Below are 7340 nucleotides of genomic sequence, written 5' to 3'. Positions count from 1 at the left end.
AGTTCGTATGGGTTTGCTGGAGTGAGTTGAGATGATTTGGAAACCCATTCAGGCCTTCCTTTTATAGGCTATAGTGGCTAGGGGGTTATGGTCCAGAGACTTAAATTTCATTAAGCCATTTCTGGCTGTTGGAAAACTAGCCGTTTTATGGCCATTTTCTGACTGTTGTGCATGAGCCATTAATTTGCTGCATGCTGACTGTTGTGAGACAACAACTAGCCGTTTTCTAGCTGTTGGGCTAGCCATGTAGCAGTTACAACTGGTATCTGTACTAATGGCTCAACTGTTACAGTTTCTGCTGCAACAGCTCTTTTCAGTCTCTCTATTTATACTGAGAGATTTCTCTCCCAGTCCTTTAGTCTCTCTGCTAACCAGATGCGGACGTGCGAAGTGTAAAGTGCACCACTAACGCCTCTACAGCCACACATGCCCAGCCCTCGCACCGAGCCCGAGCCCGTGCGTGTGACCGTGACCGTGACCGTGACCGAGACCGAGACCGAGACCAAGCCCGAGCCTGAGTGCGAGCGAGCACGCGCGGGTGTTCCAATGCTACACACTGGAACATGTTAAGGTCCATAGTCCACGGTCTAGGTAGGTAAATATTATAATACTCCACATCCTTCATATAAACCACAAATTTTTCTCTTCTCTTTTCCATGTGGGACTATTCCCAAAAACTCACAAAAAGGTGTTTTTCAAAACAACTTTTTATATATTATATATTATTTTATTATTGAAATATATTTTATTAAAATCAATATTTTTTGCAACACCCACAAATCAGGCAGATCCAAAGCTTAAGTGGACCCCTCCCCACAAATCAGGCAGATCCCCCCTCCAAAGAAAAGGAATGGGGATTGAATGCTTATCATTGAAAACTTCTTGCAACCCATAGAAGTTTTGTGTCAAGTTGATATTTGTGTTTTGCCTTCATCCAGGTATATATCACCTTATAAATAGGTTGTATGGCAAATAAATATCTTGATGGACCCTACAAAGGTTTCAAGAGTGGATGTTATTATCCCCATTGCTTTCCATGCTACGGTTTACACTTGTTCTAGTTATGCCTCGTTTTTAAGTTATATCATAAAAAGATGTTGCAAAATGGATGAATGGTAAAAATATAACACATAAATTTTATTTTCAATGGCTCAAAACATTGTTTAAGTTGGTTGGTATGTCTACTCAATGGCCACGTGAGCCAAATATTGAATGGAGAGTGAAATTTATCAACGAATTTCACCATGACACCGATATGATATAGAGTAGTGAGTCCTTGAGCCGATTAGGTGAGATCCCAGATCCACCAAGGTGGGTGTAGAGGTGGGCATATTGGACCCGATCCGGTAGATCTGACCCGTTCTGAACCGAACCGATGGCTATGATCGGTCAGGTTCGAGTCCGTCCATCTAGATCTGATTGTTTTTCGAATCGGGTTCGGATAGTAGTCTATCCGAACCAATCCGGCCCTTGTCCAATCTGATTTTTCAGCAGAAAAAAGGGGCAAAGCAAATATCGAAGGGATTTGACCATCTCCGTCCTTGTCAAACAAGTTAAAGGCCTCCTTGAACTCAGAGATCTGGTCGTCCGTGAGCTGATCCGCCATTTTTTCTTCAAAATTGAGCAGAAAACGAGAGAGATGAAAGGAGGAAGAAAATCATATGATTAGCTGTTATGTCGGAAATCGTTATCTGCGAGAGGTTGCTTAAAGAAGAAAATCCTTTACTTCATACGCTGTTCTGTCAAAAATCCTTATCTGTAGGAGGTTGCGCAAAGAAGAAAATCCTTTGCTTCATACGTTGCCGGAATCTTTTTCATATCGTACACGTGTTCTTTATTATGGCAAAATGGGCCCACTTTATCAAAATCAGAACCGTTCATATCGATCCGAAAATTGAGTCGGACTCGAATCGAGACAGGCCAGAAGGAATTCGAATTGGTTCGAGTTAGATTACCCGGACTTGGTCCCGGATTGGTCCGAGTTCGGGTTGAACCATGTAGAATCCAGACCGAGTGGAGTTGGACCCAAACCGATCTGACTCGGTCTGATGGCTAGCTCTAGGCAGTGTTTGAAATATCGATACTATCGGCCGATATTATCGGCATCGCACCACGGCGAGACGAAACACCCCCGATAATACCCGGAAGATACAAAAAATCCAAAACTTTAGATATCGTACGATATTATTGTCGATATCGTGCGATATATTGTCGATATCGTACGATACATTGTCGACATCGCCGATACAACCCACCCCGATTTAGATATCGCGGTATTTCCGCCTCCATTATTGTCAGAAATCGACAAACATAGTCACGAGCAATCACGGGTGCATTTGCAGGGGACTCACAAGTCCCACTGTAGCCAACAACCCACGACGATAAAAAGTCGATGCCGTAGGTGGTGGAGAATAAAAAAAAATTTGAATTAGGAAAAAAAAGAGAGGGAGAGAGAAATCGGAGACATACCTGTAGCCGTAGGTTTTAGCAGTGATCGGAGGTGGGCCATTCGACAGGTAAGTAGCCTTCTCCCTCTTTCTTCGAATTTTTCTTGATATTTTCTTCAATTTCTCGGTTCCTTCGCTGATTGGAGCGTGCCTGTGCGGATTTCTCGGTGATTCGGCGAGAAATCAGGCCGGATTTGAGGAAACGGAAGAGAAATCCTCTCCGGAACCCTCGCTGCGTGAAGGAGAGGGAAAGCTCTCGCGACGGATGGGGAAAATGAAGGAGACGTGCGGGAGGGGTGAAACAGGGATCAGCGCATCGTGTGGTTTACTGAGCACGTTCTTATCGTACTCAGTAAACTCAGTTAGGCCCACCTGTAATGTATGTGGTCTATCCACGCCGTCCATCTGTTTTCCCATCTAAATTGAGGGGTTTATCCCAAAACTTAGAGAGGGGCAGTAGATCATACCACATGAAATAGTGGTGAAACTGATTTCCACCGTTGAAACCTTTCTGGACCATACAGTGATGCTTATCAGTCATCTAAACCGTTAATAAGATCAGATAGACGTGGATGAAGGGAAAATATGAATTTAAGATGGATCCAATCATCCAAGACTTCTGTGGCCAATAAGGGTGTTTTAACGGTGGATATTCAATTTAACTGTTTTGTAAGGTGTGGCCCATTTAAACATTATATATGGTTTATTTTTGGGCTAAAGCCCTGAAATTATCTAGTAAAATGGATGGACGGAGCAGATAATATACATAAATCGTGGTGGACCTCAAGAAATTTTTAATGGTGAACGTCACTCTCTCCACTGTTTTCTGTGGTGGGGTCCACTCGAGCCCTGGATCTGACTTATTTTTTGACTCACGCCCTAAAATGATCTATTGAAATGGATGGACGGTGTGGATAGAAAAAATACATCATGGTGGGACCCACGTAACTTGGTGACGTCACTTGAGTAGCACGCATAAACAGGTTGGATAGTCCACGCAACAGCTACGTTGGATTGTTGAATCTACCTCATTTTTGGGTCCACCGTGAATGTATCTGGTCTATCCATGCCGTCCATACATTTTCCATCTTATTTTAGGGGTTGAGACAAACATTTAAGCATACCCAAAGATCAAGTGGACCATATCATACGAAACAGTTGGAATAATGATTTCCACCGTTGAAACCTTTATAGGGCCCACAGTGATGTTTATTTCTCATCCAACCTGTTCATAAGATCACAAAAACATGGATGAAGGGAAATCACAAATACAAGCTTGATCCAAAACTTCTGTGGCCCCCAAGAAATTTTCAATGGTAGATGTTTAATTCACACTGTTGGTGTGGTCCAATTGAGGTTTGGATATACTTAATTTTTTGGTTAAAGCCCTAACATTATCAGGTAAAATGGATGGACGGAGTGGATAAAATACATAAATCAAGGTGGACCCCACAGAGTTTACTCAGTACGCTTAGCGTACTGAGTTACTCAGTACGCAATCCGCTTCCTGCTGTAAAAGGCGAGCACTGATGCTCCTCGACCTCCAGCTGTACGAACGGTTCAAAGGAGATCAAAGTTACATGGCGCCAAAGTGATGTATTTATTATATCTACACCGTTCATCTTTTTTTTTTTTTAAAGCCCAAACCATCTGATTTTCAAACTATAAACGCATTTGATCGGTCCGGTCCATCTTAAATGTAGGAAAAAGTATCATCCTGATACAACTTTTGTCATCAGCAGGCTTTCAATCCCCACTGTTTCGTGTGGTATGGCCCATACGAGTTTTGGATCTGCATGAGTTTTTGAATCCTGTCCTACGGTGATCTTTCAAAACAGATGAACGGAGTAGATTCATCAAAAACATCCGTATGGTATCCACACAGTTCCGGGTGCCCGAGGTCACGGGCAATCCGCTCCCTAGCGGTCCGTCGGGCATGGAGCTCTCTAAAGTCGGGGGCGACAGAGGGCCTTGCATACACCTGAAAGTGGGGCCTATTGTTTGGTAATCCGAACCGTTGGTCTGTTGCCTCCTGTGGTGGATGGATCATGCCTAAGAAAATCTCTTAGAAGAGAAGATGGTAGAAACCAATCTTAGTTATTTTTTTTATTCCAACAATTAAGGATATTTGTAGGGTACCATCAACTGTTTTGCTTGTCCTGTCAACAAGATTCTTAGAGCATGGCTGCATAGACCGTCGAATGAAACAGACCAACGATCTAGATCACTGAACCATGAGCCCACTTTTCAGAACCGGAGTCCTAACTATATTTTGATACTCTGGCAGAGCATGAAAGATGATACGCAGCCACTTCGAAATTACTTACAAGATTACATGTTTGGCGTACATGTAATTCAACTTAAACCGTAAAACTTATGGGCCTGTGTTGAGGTGTTTCACGGACCCAAAAATACGGTTATTTGATTATCTGACAACAGGATTTATATATATTTACTGGACGGCCAAAAATGAAAGATCCGATGGTACTGTTCCAACAAACAAGCGTTGACAAATCAGATCTGAATTTTTTATTGTGGCTTAGCATCAACGAGCTCTGCAATTTAATTGGTTTAATTATGCCATGTGTAGATTTCTGTGCGCCTGTGTATGAGGCGTCATCCTCTACCAGAGTGTTAAATAACTCCCCTTAATCAAACATGACTACTTTTCCTCGTGCTTTGCACCCAGCTTAAAACAATATAAATATAAAATTAGACATCTCTTCATTTTTCGAAATACAATTAATTTTTTTTATAAAATTAAAAACTGCCACGTCACATGGAAGCACCATTAGCCGTTACTGTCCCACCATTGCCACATGGCTTCATCCTATCCATGCACAACAAAACTGAACCACAGTGTGGACAGTCCAGATTGTTGTTTAAGCTTGCCAACTACAGATGCCTTCCAAAAGTAACCAAGGGCATATACCATAGTATAATCCATTTTATGATGCGAGATATATCAACTTTTTATATTAAATATGGTTACCTTCGAAAAAAAAAAAAGAAAAAGAAAAAAAGAAAATAAAAAAGAAAACAAGTTTTTCCCATCTATTTTGAAAAAAATGCTCCAGCGCCTTCGGAGTACTATAAGTTATAGTACTTCTAGTTGCACCATAATACTTGAATAGTCCAATCTATTGATCTGTACCATCCATTAGATGCACAATACATGTCATTGAATACCATGTAAAAATCACACCAATCGGGCAAATCTAAGCATCCAATACCATGTACGTGTGGATGGTGCTCTATGGACTATTCCTTAAAATAATCTAACAAAATGGATGAGTGTCATGGATATACAACATATGCCCCAAGGTGGGCCCTAACAAGTACTAATATAATATTATTTTACAGATAAACTATGTCGGGAGGAAGAGGAGGTAGGTAACCTGATATAGGGTGGACGTACGGTCGGCCCATTCCCGATAATCGATTCGGGAGTATATGTAATTTGTGTGGCCATGTATCGAGGAGTGGTGGGGTAACCCGCTTAAAGGAGCATTTAGTAGGAGGGTATCACAATGTTGTGGATTGCCCGAAGTGCCCACAGGATGTGCGAGAACAGATGAGGACCATATTGAAAAAAAATGTGAAGACAAAAGATGAACGATATGCACGGGAGAGGGAGATTAGGGAAGAGTTGGGGCGGCCACCATATGCAGGTGAGGATGATGTAGTGGATCTCGATAATGATGATGATCCCGAATACAGATGTGCAATTCAAGAGTCCATACGGGATCAGTGGGAGAGGGATCAGGATAGGAGGTGGGACACAAGCAAGCCTAGATTTGAGGGGTCTATCCATGAGCGTGGTGGGGGGAGTGGAACAGGGGAGAGTGTTAAGGGTGGATCAGGGGAGGGTAGTAGGCGGGAAAGAATATGGGGCATGGGCAAGAGTAGTAGCATGTGGGTATCGGATCTACCTTCAGATCCGAGGATGTACAAAGAGGCAGGAGATACACAAAAGAAAATAAAGGAGATGTTTAGTGGAGGGGATGTGAGGAAAAAAGTTGAAAAATTTATAGCAAAAATTTTTATATACGATCAAATCCCAGCAAATGCCGCAGCAAGCCCGCACTTTAAAAATATGATAAGTGAAGTGCAGCGTGAGGGTGAGGGTGTGCAGCCTCCCACACCCGTCCAGATCATGGGGAAATACTTGGATTATGAACATGCAGAAATGAAGACATACGTTGATTCGTATCGGCAGTCATGAGAGATGTATGGTTGCACCGTCATGTGTGACGGTTGAACCGGACCGACGAAGATGTCGATTATAAATTTTATGGTCTATTCCAAGAGACGGGTGGTGTTCCTAAAGAGTATAGATGCGAGTAGTAAGATCAAGGATTTTAACTATATTTACAAACTAATGCACAACGTCATGCAAGATGTTGGGAGGAGAAATATTGTGCAGTTTGTTACGGATAATGGGAGTGCATTTGTTAAGACGGGGAAGGATATTCAGAGCAAGTATCATATGTATTGGACCCCCTGCGCAGCCCATTACATCAATCTCATGCTAGAGGCGATCGAGGATAGGCCATCGGTGAAGACTGTAATTACTGATGCACGACTCATTACAAACTTTGTATATAACCACAGCTGGTTATTAGCCGCAATGCGCGAGAGGTGTGGTGGGGATATAGTGCGCCCCGGAGCGACGCGGTTCGCCACAAATTATATTGCCTTAAGTAGCCTTCTCAAACACAAACAAGGGTTACGAGAGCTTTTCGCCTCTTATGATTATGTAGAATGGAAAAAGAGGTTGATAAAAGTAACCTATAGAATTAAGGAGTTGGTGTTGGGAAATTCATTTTGGGATAAAGTGCGTGGTGTTGTGGGTATTATAGAGCCTATTTATGTGGTGTTGAGGATGGTGGA

The sequence above is a fragment of the Magnolia sinica genome, chromosome 7 (genome assembly GCF_029962835.1).
Source record: "Magnolia sinica isolate HGM2019 chromosome 7, MsV1, whole genome shotgun sequence".
NCBI classification, from domain to species: domain Eukaryota; kingdom Viridiplantae; phylum Streptophyta; class Magnoliopsida; order Magnoliales; family Magnoliaceae; genus Magnolia; species Magnolia sinica.
The sequence above is the reverse complement of the archived record's forward strand: the minus strand, read 5'-3'. Positions refer to the sequence as shown.